This window comes from Danio rerio, chromosome 15, assembly GCF_049306965.1.
Source record: "Danio rerio strain Tuebingen ecotype United States chromosome 15, GRCz12tu, whole genome shotgun sequence".
NCBI classification, from domain to species: domain Eukaryota; kingdom Metazoa; phylum Chordata; class Actinopteri; order Cypriniformes; family Danionidae; genus Danio; species Danio rerio.
The window spans coordinates 43195349-43214262 of record NC_133190.1 but is presented as its reverse complement, the minus strand read 5'-3'; the positions used below and the strand labels follow the sequence as shown (position 1 = coordinate 43214262).

The 18914-nt window shown below is 36.3% G+C and overlaps 1 protein-coding gene across 3 annotated transcripts in view; it reads right to left on the bottom strand.

The window, feature by feature from the left end:
- fat3a (FAT atypical cadherin 3a) overlaps positions 1–18694 on the bottom strand; it is a 523435-nt gene extending 504741 nt beyond the window's left edge. For all 3 annotated transcript variants that reach the window (XM_073923188.1, XM_073923192.1, XM_073923193.1), the window contains exon 1: positions 18488–18694. The gene's annotated coding sequence lies outside the window, so the exon portion shown is untranslated. The remainder of the gene's footprint in view (positions 1–18487) is intronic.
- Between the last annotated feature and the right edge of the window lie 220 nt (positions 18695–18914).

Here is an 18914-nt window from a genome sequence, read left to right as displayed (position 1 = left end):
TATATATATATATATATATATATATATATATATATATATATATATATATATATATATATATATATATATATATTCATTTATTAATGCTTTTGAATTGCATTATGGGACCTTGATCTTTCTAAGTCTTGAACTTTTAACCTTCGGAAAACTGACTTTTATTAACATATTTATTAGTTTAAAGTGATATATTGTCTGGGTTGTAGAGGCGTGAACCTAACCTGGACTGAGTCCGAAATCGCCTACTACTCAGTAGGTCCTGCATTTGAATTTAAAGGTACTACTCGGCTGTTAGAAAAGTATGTTTTATACAGTATGAATGTGAAAAGTATGAATGGAATTCGGACATACTACATCCGCCATTTTGTCATAGTCACGTAACCTACCTGCGTCAGTTGCGTCAATCACTTCCATTCATGAATCCTCTCACGGGGCATTACGGGATAGCGCAGTGTGCATGGGATGCGCACTCCAGAATCTCGCCGGAAGTAGTAAGTCATCCGGGTAATTCTCGCATACTGATTTTCGAATTCTATGAATTCGGACAAACTACTCGGCTCGCATACTGATTTTAGCGTACTATATAGTATGGAAGTATGCTGTTTCGGACGCAGCCCTGGTCTCATGGTTCGGTTCGATTATGATTATCATGCCATTGATTCGGTTCAATTCGATATCTCTGTGTATCACGGTGCATTGACGATGCTTTACATAAACAATTCTATTTTTTACTTCACAGCACAACAATTCTTGTTTTAAAATTGATCAATATATTTATATTACAGTTTTGTCCTTTGCCGGCAGCTAGCTCTCTGCAACTCTCACATGGTCACCCACTGAAGCTAAGCAGGGCTGCGCCCGGTCAGTACCTAGATGGGAGACCACATGGGTAAGCTAGGTTGCTGCTGGAAGTGGTGTTAGTATGGCTGGCAGGGGGCGCTTAAGCTGTGGTCTGTGTGGGTCTGAATGCCGCAGTATAGGGACTCTATACTGCTCACTGAGCGCCGTCTTTCGAATGAGACGTTAAACCGAGGTCCTGACTCTCTGTGGTCGGTAAAAAAAATCCCAGGATGTCCTTCGAAAAAGAGTAGAGGTTTTGACACCAGTATCCAGGCCAAATTTGCCCACTGGCCTCTGTCCATCATGGCCTCCTAACCTTCCCCCTATCAAGAATTGGCTTCATCACTCTGTCTCCTCTCCATCAATCACAATGGCTGCCGTTGCGTCATCCAGGTGGATGCTGCACACTGGTGGTGGATGAACAAATGAAGGGAAAGTAAATGATGACACTTTGTAATTTTGGGGTGAACTATCCCTTTAAAAGTGTACAGTCAAGTAGAGTCTAAAGCATCAGCATGAACACATTAACATTGATATATAATTTATACACATTATTTAAAAGCTGTTGGCTTATAAGTATAGGTTCCATGGGTTCCATGGGTTCATAAATAGATACACTGTAATTACATACTTTCTCATCTATTTAATATAATATGTGTTCTACATTTTCTTTGAAATAAATGAGAAAGTATGTAATTATAGTTGATTACATAATATATTACAGGATTGGAGCACTTTAATTACTCATGGAAGGTGTTACTAAAGGTCGGTGCACAGTGCAACTTCTGATGGTCTGAAAATTGTGTATTCACGCACACGTTTATGTTAAAAATCATGATTTTATGACCAAATTCTGAAGCAATCTCATGAAATTCCACACCAGAAGGATGAACAGAGAAAAATATTGGTTTCAGAGTTACTCTCTCTCTCTCTCTCTCTTGCATATGCAATGATATCAAGCCATCATAACGATATAATGTGGCAATAAGATCATAACTGTATTGTGTATTTACACTGTGGCCATGTTCATCAAAACACAAAAACAACATTAACATTATAGCAAACACTGTAAAAAGGCCTTCCCCAGCCACTGGACTTTTCTGACAGGGTATTCGAGTGTCACTGAGTGTCAGATGTGAAAGTATGTTGTGGGACAACCATATAGGAGTTATCATTATGGATTATATATAGCAAAATTTAGCGGTTTTTATTTTAGCGTTTTTTTTTTTTTTTTTTTTAAAGCATGACGGTAAAACATGAATGCGGTTATAAATATATTAAAACATATGCTTGGTTGTTGTAAAAATACATAATAATGACAAAAAACACTAATGTGTGCATCACCGGGAGCAGCTATGCTACTGTTGTAGATGGTGTATTCTGGGAAATTTTCTTATTCAAGTATGGTCCTGAAAAATCTCAGCTTTGAGGGGTATCAAGCCTTTCCCCTTAGCCCTACGCCTTCAAGCTAAAGAGAATTGGGACACCAATGTTTCAATTCTCTTTAGCTTGAAGATTGCTGAGATAAAGCTGAGAAAGAGAAAACTGAGATTTTTAAGGACCACACTTGAATAAGAATATGGTAAGGGGTAGGTAAGGAGAGAAGTACACTTGGTGAGGAGTAGTTATGGGATTGGGCCTTAGTAAAGCGTAAAGTCATGTATCATTTTAATCATTGCATTAGTCTGAATGTAAATCCCCTCGTCAGGCACCGCTGGACCAGAGTGAGTGAGTGGACCAAAGCGCATCAAACAAAAAGTATTCAAATAAGAAAAGTAGAAAATGTATTAATATTGTTGTATATATTACACACATCTGATGCTGAATTTGCACCAGCTTTCCAGTCACCGTGTTCAGGGCATTTTTTTACACGTATCTATTTAGCTGAGAGAACAGAACCAACCCCATGACATCCTTGCACTAAAAGCTATAGAAAAACATGTAATTTCCTTCAAAATGCTTTTATTTATCGAGTTTATGAATTTTCGTTAAAGTGGAAACCTATGTCCAAAATAATGAAAACTTGACTGAGTGCTTCCCTTCCACTTCTAAACATGTCAGCTTTTCCAGAGCAGGCTTACTTGTCATTTCTTTAATCCTCTTTCAACATGGTGCCCATGAGTTGCTGCCCATTATTAGTCACAAACAGTCAGGCTGATTTAGACATTTGGGGAACCTAAAGCCCAGCCATAAGGGCCAATAGTCCTAATTTGCACCATTTGTATATTTATTTATTTAGCTGTAAAAAAATTTAGCACTAAATCTTCTTTTTTTTATTTAGTTTTTTATTAATAAATAAACTACTTTGTTTTAATAACTAAATCTTCATTTAATTTGACTGCTGGACTGCTCCTTGATTAGTGGTGGGGGACAAATTCCTTACCGACTTAATAATTACATTAAAGGTATAATTAATAGACCCTTACAGATGGAAAGCTGTTATATAATTCATACTTCTAGGTATTTATAACATTCGCTAGGTCCCTAAAAGGCTGCTTGCCATGCTTATTGGTTAAATGCGCCCCTGCGTACAGTCAAGTATATATAAAAGTCTAACTCATCTGCGCATGAAAACACTTACAGTGGCTTGTTTTTCCTTCTTGATGCATAGCTTTGACCCTCTGGACAGCAGAGGCGTGTGGTTGAATTTGTTGAGGAATGGCATGATGACATGATCGTGTGGCGTGTGTGTGTCTGACGGATGACAGCACTTCATATCTCCACATGATTCTCTACTTGGTCCTCATTTTGGCGGTACGCGTTTCCCTACAGACCAAGCGTGATAGAGAGAGTGTGCAAGGAAAGTGGAGAGCGAACAAGATTAGCAGTGATCCGTGACGTTTGTGCAGAGGTGGATGTTGTAGGTGTGTTATTGTGTTTGCCTCAACCTAACAAGCGGCTTAGAAATCGCCCATTTATGCAAATAATTCAAAAGCAACAAACTTTTTGACGGGAAAGGCTCCCAGGACTGTCAACAGTGCATAATTAGCGGCGTGACGATGTGAGGGAGAGGGAGAGCGTTTAATGAGTAAAGTGCAGACGGCTGACAGCGTCCTACTCATTTCAAATAAAACCACAGCATATGTGCACATATACTGTTAAAGATATTCAGCTTTAAATAAAATGTGAAGATTTAGTTTTTATTCAAAAACTAGGTGTGTGCACGTACAAAAATATTACATTATTGTTGTTACACAGGTGCCATATTTACTGGAAACAGATCATGTTGAGGGAGCAATGAATGAATGAATAAATGAATGAATGAAAAGTTCAGATGCAATCTAAAGTTCCATCTAAAATTTTCTTTAAAATTAGCTTTTTTCAGCCTTTTGTGTTTATGTTGTTTTACTTTAAATGAATTGGAAAAACTATTCATTGCCAAAAAAAATATTACTTTAAAATTAAAATAAAATTAAGTAAAGATCTTTATCTTATTGGTGTTAGTGAGACCAGCAGGGGACGCTCAACCTGCGGTCTGTGTGGCCCTAATGCCTCAGTATACTGAAGGGGACTTTGTCCTGTCAGTGAGTGCCATCTTATAGATGAGATGTTAAACTGAGGTCCTGACTCTCTGTGGTCATTAAAAATCCCAGGATTGAAAAAGATTAGGGGTTAACCCCAACATCCTGGCCAATTTTGCAAACTATCTTTAATTTTTTAAATTTCTGGTAATTAATTTTATAAGGTTAACATGAACCATAACTAAGTGCTTAGCCGGAAACAAAAGTGCTGTTTAAAAATGATTACAAACTTAATTTGCATTCTTCAAGGTCTTTTTTTCCCTCTATACCTGTTGTGTCCAGTTGTTTTGTAAATAAATGCTCTGAATTGACTATTTTTATTTGAAATTTGAACCGTAGAGAAAATTACAAACAAACAAACAAACCCATAAATAATAAACCCAGGGAAACTTCTAAATGTGCCCCAGTCTCTTAATATTAATCATTTTAATTATTCAGACCTTGAAGAATGCAAATCAAGATTACATTCATTTTTAAATAGCACAGTTGCGATTTTTCTTATATAGTAGATTAAAAGGAAAAATAAATTAATCAAACAGCAAATCAATAAATAAATAAATATATAAATAAACAAACAAATACATACATAATTAAAATTATTAACATTAAGAGAGCAGTGCTTTAGCCTATATGGTTTGCATTCTTTAATGTCTGAAAACCTGGCATTTTTTTCTCTACCTATTTTGTCCAGTTGTTTCATAAATAAAAGCTTTAAATTATTTTTATTTGAAATTTGAACAGTAGTTTGTAGTTTTAAAAAAAAGAGTTAATTTTACTCAAACACATACAGTACAAACAAATATAGAATATTTAAACAAAATTAAAAACAACTAAATGTGCCCTGGTTAATTATTAATGTAGCCTTAATAATTTTAATTGTATTTTTTTATTTATGCCTTTTTACATTAATTTATGTATTTATGTGTTGATTTGTTTATTTATTTGTTTGTTGATTTTGATTAAATGCACGTTTTCTTTTAATCTATTATACAAAATAAAACACAACTGTGCTATTTAAAAAAATAAATATATTTTTTACTATTATAAACTTGAAAGGTCTAAAACCTGGCAACCTATTTTGACCAGTTGTTTCATAAATAAATGCTCTTATGTTTGAAATTTTAAGACTAGTTTGTAGATAAAAAAAAGTTAATTTCACTCAAACACATAAATAGTAAACCCAGAGAAACTTCCAAACGTGCCCTGGTCTCTTAATATTTATTAATTAATGTATTTATTTATTTATTAATTTATTTATTAATTTATTTATTTATTAAATAATTAAATTATTTATTTATTTATTTATTTAATGCAGTTTGATTAAATCTTCTTTGTATTGTCTTTTAATCTACTACACAAAAAACAACTGTGCTATTAAAACATTTATATATTTGTTTGCATTCTTCAAGGTCTGAAAACCTGGCAACCTTTTTCCCCTCTTTATTTTGTCCAGTTGTTTCATAAATGAATGATCTAAAATGACTCTTTTTGTTTGTAGATTAAAAAGAAGAGTTATTTTTTCACTTAAACACACACACATAAACAATAAATCCAGAAAAACTGCTAAATGTGCAGTGCGGTCTCTTAATACTTGTCAAGAGCTGTATATGCTTGTGTGTGTGTGAGTGTTTAGACGTGTAGGTACTACGGTATGTAGGTCTTTGAGAGATGGAGTATAAATGATTAGTCTGCTAGCATTAGCTGGATGGACAGCGCTAACACTGAGGGCCTGAGGGCACTTCAGTCTTCAGTGCCACACTAGCGCTCATATCAACACTCTTCAGCATTATTCACACTGGTGTATCAGCACATCTCACACAGATGACTGTGTCTGAAGGACTGCAGCACATTCACACACTCTCGCCGCACTGCTGTCAGCACGGCCATTATTCATGCTGTTAGATTCTGGAAAAATAACTATGAACAAAATCAACAAAGGCTCACTGGAAATACATAAATCAGACTACAATTTTGTGAAACTGCAAAAACAAACTTAAACATACCTTTGACTGCAATTTGTAGGTAAAATTGACTTTATTTATGGGCAGAATAAGGCCAACAATTGTTCCTTTTCACATTGATGATATTTAAAGGGACATATAACTGACAGATTTAGTCATTTAGCAGAAGCTTTTGTCCAAAATGACTTACAACTGAGGAGGTAATCAACGATTCAACAATAAGAGGCAATATTTTTATTATTATTATAACCTTTATTTTACCAGGAAAGACACATTGAGATTAAAAATTGATTTTACAAGAGCGTCCTGGCCAAGATTAGGCAGTACACAAGTCACATGAGTCCAACAGACAACAAACAAACAAAAAAAATTTAAAGTTAACATGAATCACACTGACAACTATTCAAAACATCTACAAACCTGTGTTTCAACTTCTAAAACTTTTTCTAGTCTTTTTAAAAGCATGTAGTGAAATCAAGTCTTTGAACTGCAACTGTGTTTGCAGATAATTCCAAGCAAAAGGTGCTGCGTACTTAAAAGCCTTTTTTCCCCATCTCAGTCCGCACTTTAGGGACAGAGAGTAAATAAATATCCTGTGAGCGAAAACCATAGTTAAGAACAGGCTTTTTACAAATATAATTCTGGAGATATGATGGGAGTAAACCCAGTAATACAGTAATACACATCAAAGAATCAAAGTAACTTGTTTGTGCTCAGATAACTTAGTGCTAGAGTAGGAGGTTTTTTTTTTTTTTTGAGAGAGAAAGAGAAAGTGCTTCTATAGGTGGTTTTATTCATCTGGTTCAGGTGGTCTCTAAAGAGATGGGTTTTAGTTGTTGTTTGAAGGAAATATCCACAATCACTGTAAGAATGGGACAAGGTTATAATAGTTTTGGATTTTTCATTAGTTTTAGTTTCTATTTCGTTTTGACTTTTTGTTTTCAAATTAAGTTCATTTAGTTTTTAGAGGTAGATCTACTAGTTTTTATTAGTTTCTATATTTTGAAATAGCTTAATTTTGGTTTAGTTTTTATTAGTTTCAGTATTAGTTTTAGTTTTTTTTTTCTAAATGAGGATATTTGTTAGGTGCAAGATTTAAAATCATCAGAATAAATATTGTATAATAAAAACTCATTTACCACTACCATCCTTAAATTCAAATACAACAGCCCACAATATAGCAGCCCTAAGGACAATATGTGTGCAAGGCTGCTTCTGAGGTTAGATACACAGTAGTGATGAAAAGAAAAAAAAAACTCTTGTTTTTATTTTTATTTCACTTGATGACAATTATTTTAAATTTTAGTTTTCGTTTTTTGTTAGTTTTCGTTAACTATAATAACCTTGGAATGGGAAGATGATTCCACCAGTAAGCAACATTGAATGAAAAGCTTTCGGAAAGAGACTAATAGTGTGATGGCACCACAAGACAGTGCATACTCCCTGACCAAGGGAGTACTGAATTTTTTTTTTTTACTGAATTATTTAAAGATTATTAAACATTGACAACACTTTAAAGTAAAATATGTAATTTGCTAAAATGAACACTAATATACTGCTATAATGTGTATCAAATATACGTTTTTATTTAATATCTACAAACGCATTTTTACTATAAATTGAAGACCTAAAATGACCTAAAATGCATTACGTGTACATATTCAATACACCCAAGCCCACTTTTTCATAAATGTATTGAGTGTTTGAGTGATCTCCTGCTGTAATACAAACCCTCACATCCACTATGTTCAGTTCATTCAAGATAATTGACTATTACTAAATTATTAAAATCAACTGAAGGCTGTAGATCAGGGGTGTCAAACTCAATTCCTGTAGGGCCGCAACCCTGCAGGGTTTAGTTCAAGTCCTGTTTCAACACAGTATCCTAAATACAAGTAAGTAAGTATTCAAGCCAAAAGCACTCATTTAGTTTGATTGGGTGTGTTTAATCAGGGTTGGAACTAAACTGTACAGAGCTGTGGCCCTCCTGGAACTGAATCTGACATCTGTGCTGTAGACACTTGTGCTGTAGACTTGTGCTTTTCATGTCTGGTGTCTAAACTGTGGGACAGCCTTCCTACAGTTTGGGAGGCTGACACACTGTCAGTTTAAATCTAGATTAAAGACATCTCTTTGCACAAGCACACACATAACATACAAAAACATAACTTTGAAATACAAATCCTCTAAATAATGGACTGCATCAATCAGGGCAACCGGAGCAGGGAACACTTCCCAAAAAGATACAATAAACCTAAAGGCATCTACACTCATGTTGGTCTGTCTGTTTTTCCTTATCCTGAAGTTCACATAATCTTGGATCCAGCCTGTATCCAGCAGATGATTGAGTAAAGTGTGCAAGATTAAATCCTGCAAAGATCCCAGTTATAGATGAATCTCTGCATTGATCAGTTCGGGTTTAGTAATAGTTCACTTTAGTCTAATAGTAACAAAGTTTGTCAAATATGATAAGTATTTATTTTAGCAAAAGAAAATATATTTTAAAAATATTCAAAAAAAATAATAATCGAATATAAAATACAAAAAAATTCAGTATATTTTGGACAGAATTCAGTGTAAAATGTAAGACATTACTTATAAGGCTCGTTTTCTCTGACTGGTACAGTACGGTACGGTTCGGGTCAGTACGCGTCACCTTTATCAGGCTTGTGTTTCCACTACCAAGGGTACCCTTTTGGTGGGCGTGATGTATGACAAAGTTTCAGTCGACGTCATGCTCGCTAGAGAAAATGTCTACAGTAAAGCTGCACAGGTCGCTCACATATCATATGAAAAGCACTTCTCACAAAACAGATGCTTTACACACATAAATACTTCTGTTTAAATGTTTATTTCCAACTTTTCTATGAACAGGAGTTGATTATAACTGCAGATCAATGACAGTGCGAAATGGCCTACTGTAACGTCTGTAATTATATAAAAAAAATAAAAAAATAAACATATATGAACACATACAGACACTTACAGTCTCCGATATGTTACCAACTACGAAAAAACTACACACATAATACATTCCGTCCTTAATTAGGTTCGAAACAACACAAAGTATAGCCTACAGTCTGTGCAAACCTATCATCTGTGTCTGTAATCTTCAAATGGCGTATCTCTGTAAACCTATAGCATTCAGCTGCGCGTCTAGCTCCGCCTTTTGGTACCCTTTCTTGTGTTTGGGACCCTTTTAAAGGGTGCCGAAAAAGTGGTACGGTACGGTTTGGTTCGGTACGCCTTTTGACAGTGGAAACGGCCATAAACAGCATGATGAACGCTGTGATGAATTTGCTTCAGAATGAAGATATATGGGGGTAAACCGGATATTTACCTACCTAGTGAAACTAAAACATTTAGTAATGGGTACTTTTTACTTAAGTACATTTTTGAGGCCATACTTCTTTACTTTTGCTTGAGTACAACATTGTAATCAGTATTTCAACAGAGTGGTTTTAAACATGAGTATCTGTACTTCTTCTTGAGTTAAGGATTTGTGTACTTTTGCCATCTCTGCCTGGATGGGATGACCACATGGGAAAGCTAGGTTGCTGTCGGAAGTGGTGTTAGTGAGACCAGCAGGGGGCACTCAACCTGTGGTCCATGTGGGTCCTAATGCCCCAGTAAAGTGAAGCGGACTTTATACTGCTCAGTGATGAGACGTTAAACTGTGGTCGCTAAAAATGGCCTCCTAACCATCCCCATATCATACTTGGCTTTATCACTGTTTGTTCTCCATCAATCAGCTGGTGTGTGGTGTGCGGTCTGGCATAACATGGCTGCCGTCGCATCATCCAAGTGGATGCTGCACACTGGTGGTGGATGAGGAGATTCCCTACAAAAATTTGAAAAACGCGTCCAGAAAAGCGCTATATAAAAGTAAGAAATTATTAAGTTTTGTAAGAGTGAATTCAATTCTCAAGGCAGTTCTACAAATAATTCAACTCACTTCAATGCACTGTAAAAATTAATTTAGTAAAATGTAAAAAAAAAAAAAACGGCAGCTGTGGTCGCCAGTATTTCACCGTTAAAAATACGCTACAATCCGTAAAAGTAATTTCTAATTTTTAAAGTAATCTACCGTATTTCTTTCATTTTTAGAGGTAAAATGCTTGTATTTTGAATTACCAACATCTACACATCTTTTGTTAAAAAGAAAGACACGTTTATACAGTCATATATACAGTCATATGCAGTTGAGAAATAGGAGAAAGTTACAAAATGAATCGATGCTCATCACAAACAACTTTTCTCACAAGCAGAAAAGAGTATCAACATATAGAAGGTGCTCAGTGTCATTCACACCGCTACTAAATACCAGTATGGTAACACGCATAAAATTAAAGTCATGACATAAACATTATCAATATTAAATGTAATATAAATATATTAGTGATGTGGAAACGACTAAAAAGATCCAAAGTAATGTCAACAAAAAGCATTAAAAGTGATGCCATGCAGGTAATTATTGGAAAGTCAATTTACAGTTATTCGCCGTATATATACCTTTTTCTTAGAGCGCAAAATTACCCATTATGCTTTGCATGTATGTGCAAGGAGAATGCTAAGAACTTCCGGTCGACAGCTGATGCGTATAAACAGTCACATTTGGACAGCTTTGAAACGGTGGTTTTAATGGTTTGTACCCGCTTTTAGCATGTTTGAACTAATACTGTTGTCGATCAGCGCCACCTCCTGGACTGAATATTTTAAAAATGCCATCTAATAGGATGGAAAACAACTGCTGTGAGGCATTTTCCCCTCGTTGCCACACAGCATCTTCCGCTGTTTAAATGAAACCTCGTCATCGCTAAAGCCAACAGTTTCTCTTTCTTACAAAAACATAACCAACCCAAACACATGTAATTCACCAAAATGTTTAACACACACACATAGCCTACTGTACTGTCACACTAACACACTGATGTATTAACGTGAAAATAAAGTAACATTTTGAAAATGACAGAAAAACACAAACTGTGGTAAATACTACACACTAAATGAAACCTAAACAGCTCACGATTAGAATCAACAGCAAATCAGCCAGCAGAGTATCAATAACTTTTATTGGTCATTTTTGTAAATTGCATGATTTGCATACCTGTTCAGTTTCATGCCAGTAATTAGGTTTGCTTTATAATGCAGTGAAGTATTGCGTGTGTGTGTTTGAGTGTGTGTGTGTGTGTGTGTTGAAGAGCCGCTGAGCTAACAGCTGACAGGCCGGGGACACGCACACACACACTCTATTTCTGGCGGCAAACACGTGAACGAGGTTTCTCTCTCTCGCGTGAACCACATCCACATCTGACAGATTATAATGGCTTTAACACACACTTTTCAAAGTTGTGTTTCACTAAAACACTCCGTAATCCACACAAAACGCTATTGAAACCCATTTTCAGAGCGCAAATTACCTATTTTGAACGCTGTAAATGGAAGTTTTAAGCATTTTACCGAAAGACGCTGGTCGCTATGGCGACCTCCATGCAGCTGCTAAGACAAAGGTCTATATTAAGGAAACATACTGTTAACCGGGTTGCAAAATTTTACTGTAGCATTTTTACAGTTTTTTACCGTTGAAATCACCGCTATTTTACAGTGTATGACTGTCGCGACTAGAGAATGTGATTCACTGTTATGGCAGCTCTTATCGACTATAACTAACCAAGTCAAGGGTGACAGTAAAATGTAAACATGAAAAATACGTATTTGCTAGATGACAAGTGCACAGCAGCATGTAGACAAGATAGAAAACAGCCAAGAGAGCTAAACAACAAACTGAAGCTAGCATTAAAAATGATCTTATTCGACAGTGAACGGCATAAATATTGCATTCAACTAGAAAAGCGTTTATGCGAATGCACCGCTGGTTAATGCGCGGCATCTAATCGAGTTTTGCATGAGCCACAGAACTGACGTTAGCATTAGCGACAGCACTGTGGAAGTTCATCAGTAATTCTTCTAGCAGATGCTAATCACATGTGCTGATCACGCGGCACTGGGACTCATTGTAAGCATTGCTCTCTCTCTCCTTTTTCTCTCTCTCTCTGTTTCCCCAATTAGCCCACAGCGCTGATGCTGAATCTACCTGACCTACTCCAGTCACTCTCTATTACAGGCTCTGTCCTCAACAAAACTTATGCGCACAATCTCTCTCGCCGTCATATGCTGGCACACACACACACATTCAGTGTGTGTGAGGAAACACTCCTCCTGTCGTGCCGTGTTCCAGTCACAAAACCGCTGATGGAGAGAAGCACTAATTAGCACGACTGACACGGGGAGCGGGAAAGAAAGAAAGCCCTGAGTCGGTGTAACTGCAGGAAACTAACAACACCTCGCGCTTTGACCCCTGCGATTCTTTCTACCGCTTTTCCCTTAGTGTTCATGCGGTTTAATTACAGCCTACCTATTTATTGACCTATTCGTAGACCTAATTAAGTCCATAAATGTGACAACCTGGGCTCCCAGAGGAACGCAGTCTGTGATCTGAACATCAGCTATTTTTGGCTGAAGATACTGCTTGTGACAACAGTACCATTGTGGAAAAACTGCGTCAGGGCTGGTCAGGGCTTGATTTTGATTGGCTGATAAAACTCAAAGAAAGGTGTGCGGTTGTTTTTGTGGAAAAATTGGGGAAAGTTTGGGACAAAAGTACAATTTTTCATAACAAATAAATTCATAATTTATAAAAGATAATGTTTTAGACAGAAATATACACTGTAAAAAATGGCCGTGATTTCAACGGTAAAAAACTGTAAAAATGCTACAGTACAAATCTGTTACATGGTTAACTTTAATTTTACTTGATATATACGGCAAATAACCGTAAATTGACTTTCCCAGAATTCCCTGCACAGCACATCACTTTTTATGCATTTTGTTGACATTAATATAGATCTTTTTTGTTATTTCCCCATCAGTTATGTAAATTAGAGATTTATGTTACATCTAATGTTGATAAACAATGTTTATTTCATGACTTTAATGTTAAGCGTGTTATCATACTTGTTATGTACTTGTATGTACTTGTATGTTTAGTAGCTGTGTGAATGACACTGAGCACCTTCTATACGCTGATACTTTATTCTGCTTGTGGGAATAGTTAATTGTGATGAGCATTGGCTCATTGTGGAACTTCCTCATCACTACCTGCATGTGGGTGTGCTAATGTGTCTAACTGTGTAACAAAAGATGTGTAGATGTTGATCATTCAAAATAAAGACATATTACCTCTATAAAATTAATAAAATACAGTAATTTACCGTAAAAAAGAAAAATTACTTTTACGGTTTGTACCGTGTTTTTAACGGTAAAGTACTGGCAACCACAGCTGCCGTTTTTTTTACCGTAAATTTTACGGATTTTTTTATTACAGTGTATTTTTTGTTTTGTTAATAACTCATAACTAGGCCCACACGGAATCAGCGAGCACAGAATTCCAAAGAATTCTGCAGATTTTTAGCCCATCATTGATTCTGTTTATTAACTTGTGTAAATGTGTGTACATCTATATTTATTCAGTTTTTAAATGAATTTCAGTAATATTATAGACTAATGTGAAAATATTCATGTGATTTATTTACAATACAGTTGCAGTAATATTTTCTGTCCTTTAGTAGATGTATTATATGAGAGACTTGCTTTTGTTTACCAAATGAAGTGAATCTAATTGGATTTGCATTGTAAACATTCAATATAAGTTGAAAAAGTATTACTTTATATTTCATATATAAGGATTTTAGTTATAATACTAACAAAATTATTTCCCATCAATCCGCAGATTTTTTACAAACTGCGCATAAATAGAAAGTTCCAAAGTTCCAATGAAGCAATGAATTAAAAAAAAAACACAGTTCTGAGCAAGGAGACATTCATTAATTAACTAATAACATGATTCAAATTTCCATAAAACGTATTTGTAGTTTTTAACTGAGAACTTCAGTAAATTCTAAGTAAATTCACATTTTTGCAAAACCATCGACAGAGGCATGTTTCACAATAATCCTGAGAAGCTGGAAGCAAGTTTTGGGAATTACATTCTTGTTAAAATAAAGCTTCAGGTGATGCCACATAACAGCAAAGGTAGCATTGATCAATCAAGATTAACTGGCATTAGTTGGGTTTTCACAACTGCACTGGATTCCCACTTGGTGCACATTTCACAGTAACCAAAGGCAACCAATCATCATGCACTCTAGGCTAGGCTAAAGAACACAGAACCTGCTTTCAGGACTTGGATGCACATGTAGTGAATTCTGCTGCACTGACAGATTAATTAATTAATTAATGAGTTGTTTAGATGAAGTAAGGGGTGAAATGCACCAGCAGTGATGCCATTTAATCGCACATGTTGCCGATGTTTTGCATATGTGCTCGTCTGCATGCTGCTCATTTTTTCCAGTGAGCCTGGGAAACGTCTTTGTGACAATTGATTAGCGCTTGTACGAACCAGAATTTCAAACTCGTTCTGACAGCAGTCCTTGTACTAAAGCCAGTGGTGGAATGTTTTCACAGGTAATAATGTAAATCAAATTCAGTTTCCTGCAATTGTTCACTTCAGTTTCACTTCAAAAGACTTTTTTGTATTGTTTTTGTGAATACATTACAGCTTAAAATACTTTTTAAAGTGCTGTAATGAAGAATGAATACTCATCCACACCTCGGCTGGCTTAAATGAGTAATGTGTGTTCAACTATACCTTTATTATAGTAATCTGGCTATTGAATATGGAGTTACATTCTGGAATATATGAACCAAAACATTACACTAGCATTTTTTAACTTCTTGGGTTTGTGAATTTATAATATTAATAATGTTACAAACCCCTGATGTTAGTCTAGGGAATGGGGTTTGACATTTATGTGCAATAAAATAAATTTATATAAACAGTGAATGAAGAGCAAAAGACAACCAAAGTAGATACCAAAAATATGTGACTATTTACAATACCCAAATGTGAACAAAAACAACAAATAAATCAACAATAAAGAAAAAGTAAGTAAGGCAAAAATATACTATTTACAACATATACAACACTGAGACAAATACAAGGACGGGGAAAAACAAGAGAGCTGGCAAACGAGACGTGGGTGGCGCTAAAAACATGAAAAGAACAAAACGCAAACTAAATCCAACTCCCCAGAAGCATCTAACTAACTAAATATGTGAAAACAAAATAATAAACAGTCTTCTGAGTCCAATCTATCTGTCCTAAAAGTAACCTAATGTACTATCCAGAAGATTAGTCCTATGTGTTGCAAAATGTATGTCGTGACCTTCTTACCTGTCTGCTTCGTCCAAGCCTCGTAAACAACGTTAAACTGAGAAATGGAATGATATATGAACAACGGATGGATAACATGCACATAAAAACAGGCAACAACAAAAATACACAGTCAGACATTTTTTAAAGCATCACACGAACACAGAAACAAGCGGGAAAAGAAGAGAAGGGAAGGCATGGTGAGGGGTGTGGCACGCGCTTATATGACGGGTGGTCTTTGCTTATTGGACGTGACGTAACCAGGGAGGAAATTATTGACAGCGGTATTTACCAATGAACGGAGCCTAAGATTAATGAAAGCAGAAACGGGAGAACAGAGCGAGAGAGAGAGAGAAAAAAACTAACGGAGCACAAATAATACAAATACATAACTAATAATAATAATATTATTACTAATAATAATAATAATAATAATAATTCCTGGACACTCAAAGAACTTTACACATTGGAGGGAATCTCCTAATCCATTACCCGTGTGCAGCATCCACCTGGATGACGCGACAGCAGCCATATTGCTCCAGACCGCACACTACACAACAGCTGATTGGTGGAGAGGAGTAGAGAGCTCAGTCATAAAGTAAGATTATGTTGTTCATGTTCGTTGTCAATCATGCTGTTTTTCTTGTGTGTGTATCTGTTAGAGTTACATGTCAGAGTAGAGCTCATTAATAATCATGACCAATCCAAATATGGTCAATAAGGACTATTCTTTTTTTTCTTTTTTTACTTATTTAAGCCACATACCTACTATGTAGATATCAGAAAACAATTTAATTTACTTAACCAATGCAGCATTAATCACATTTAATATTATACTAATCACATTTATAAGTCAATCCACCAACAAATCTATAATTTAAGAAGAAATGCCAAATTGCATGTAATTAAAAATGAGATTCAATTTCAAACCGGAATGGACATTGTAAAAGCCTTATTAAAACAGAGCGCTGAAATCACATACAACCAGTTTAGTCACATTATGCTGTCAAAAAGTTGGTTATCTTGCAGCATGACTCATATGCGGTTTTATGGTTTTGATTGTTATTATTAAATTTCACTATTCGGTTTCACATCTTGACTAAGAACACACTCATCCCAAAATCTCTGCAACGCATGGCCTGTTGTGCCTCATGTCTTTAATTAAATGTCAACAGGATCACACTGTTTTTCTGGCTTAGTGATTTTAAACTAGAACAAGCAGCTTTCTGTCTCTGCGCTGTTCATTTGTGAGTGCGCCATGAATTCATAATGTCAGGAAAAGCATTGCAAAATCTGGTGTAAATCGTAACGCACTGGCCCGTGGCTAGTTTTCAGGTGTAATATCCTGTGGAAAGGGCAGAAATGTGATTTAAAAAATTCATATGAACCAGTGTTTTGTATTATTTATTTATTGTCCAGTGGGAAATGCAGTCGCGTACACACAAACAAACAGAAAATAATCAGGGGTGAACAGCAGAAGCCCTCATCTTATTACTAGCCACCCACAATGCATTATAACCAGGTGCTAAACGCACTCCAATACCGTACATTAAGTCATTATCATTCTTTCCAGCATAAACACACCTCCTTTATATGTAAATTAGCTTCATTACAGATCACACCTTGTTCACAAAACTCCAGCTGCAATTAACGTCGAGCCATTACCGCCCACAGAAAGCCGGTTCGTGTGCATTTTCTATTGATTATGGCAGGAGTAATTCATCAAATGCTGAAGAGCGACATGCAGACAGGCACATATGTGCAACACGTGCAACTAAATGCAGTCACCGCGGGTGCATTTCACCCCTACTTCATCTAAACAACTAATTAATCAATCTATTAGTCTCAAAGTGCGTATGCATGAGCACAGCGGAAATCATTGTGCATCTAAGACCTGATCCAACGTTCTATATTCTATAGCATAGCCTGGAGTGCATGATGATTGGTTGCCTTTGGTTACTGGGAAATGTGCACCAAATGGGACTCCAGTGCAGTAGTGAAAATTCAACTAATGTCAGTTAATCCGGATTGATCAATGCAAGTCTTGCTCTCATTTGGCATCACCTGAAGCTTTATTTTAACAAGGGTGCATTTCCCAAATGTATTGTTATCTGCTAGTCATGCTCACTGGAAAACATGCCCATGTAAAACTCCAAAACACACACACACACTGCAGTGTTTGGCTAGAATGAACACTTGAGACAATAACACATACACAACACACAGTCCTTTTCACACAAATTCTGATTACTATAGTAGATTATTGATTAATAATTGAATATGGTCACACTTTATTTCAAAGTACAATTCTCGCTCTTTACAAAATCTTAATTAGCAGTTTTAGCTCAATAAGTGAAGTTTCATAAACTAATTTCGAGAGGAGCACGTGATATGATTGTGCACCGCTGGCCACTCATCCGTAATCAGTAATAATCCAATCAGAATGATCCTAGCTTAGTATAAATGGATCACTTTCTCCCCATTGCACTATCTTCATTTTGGAAGAATGCTTCCCGCTACAAACGCTCCAGCATTTAAACTACGCTTCAGCATCATTCAACCTCCTGGCATGGAAGAACAAACAATCAACAACAACAACAACTTCTCCAACCAGAACCCCGCTCTCCCCTTAACTCCAGCAGCTGCCTCGCCAGCAATCGAGCCAGAATCCCCGCAAGAAGCCGGCATATCAACTCTTCCATCTTCTACTTCATCTGCCCTTCACTACACAAGCCACAACTTCGTCTAAACTTATGACGCCGGCGATTCAAGCCACCGGAGAGAAGCCGAACTCACAGATCACCTAACGTTAACGGTCCACTTTCGGTAACGTGCATGCTTTAAAGGGAAGTCTGGCGAGATCAGCGTGAATAGAACGCTTTAAATGAAGAACTCACCTCTCAGCCTCCCGCTGGTCAGCAGATCCATAACATTCTGACAGCTGAAATAGTTCGAAGGCAAATGACCAGGCAATCTAATCCATAAACATTATTCCATAACACCTTCATTCGTCGATATACATCCATGAAAAGGTGCACTGATATCCAAACCAGCTGCTGGTGAGAGTGGAGCCATACTTTCACGCATAAACATTGTAGCGATCTGATCTACAAAATGGCCGCCGGCATTTGCACTCTGAACTCTTGACCGTGACTCCAAGGAGCCAATAGCTTAAAGGGGAAGTATCACCATCCAATGAGCTTTCCAAAACTGGAGACGGTCCCGCCTTCTCTCCCGACAAATTCATGAATGGACTGCGTGCAGAGACTTTGATTCCGGCCAAATAATCATGTTGAGATTATAGACATGTTACTTATCATGGAT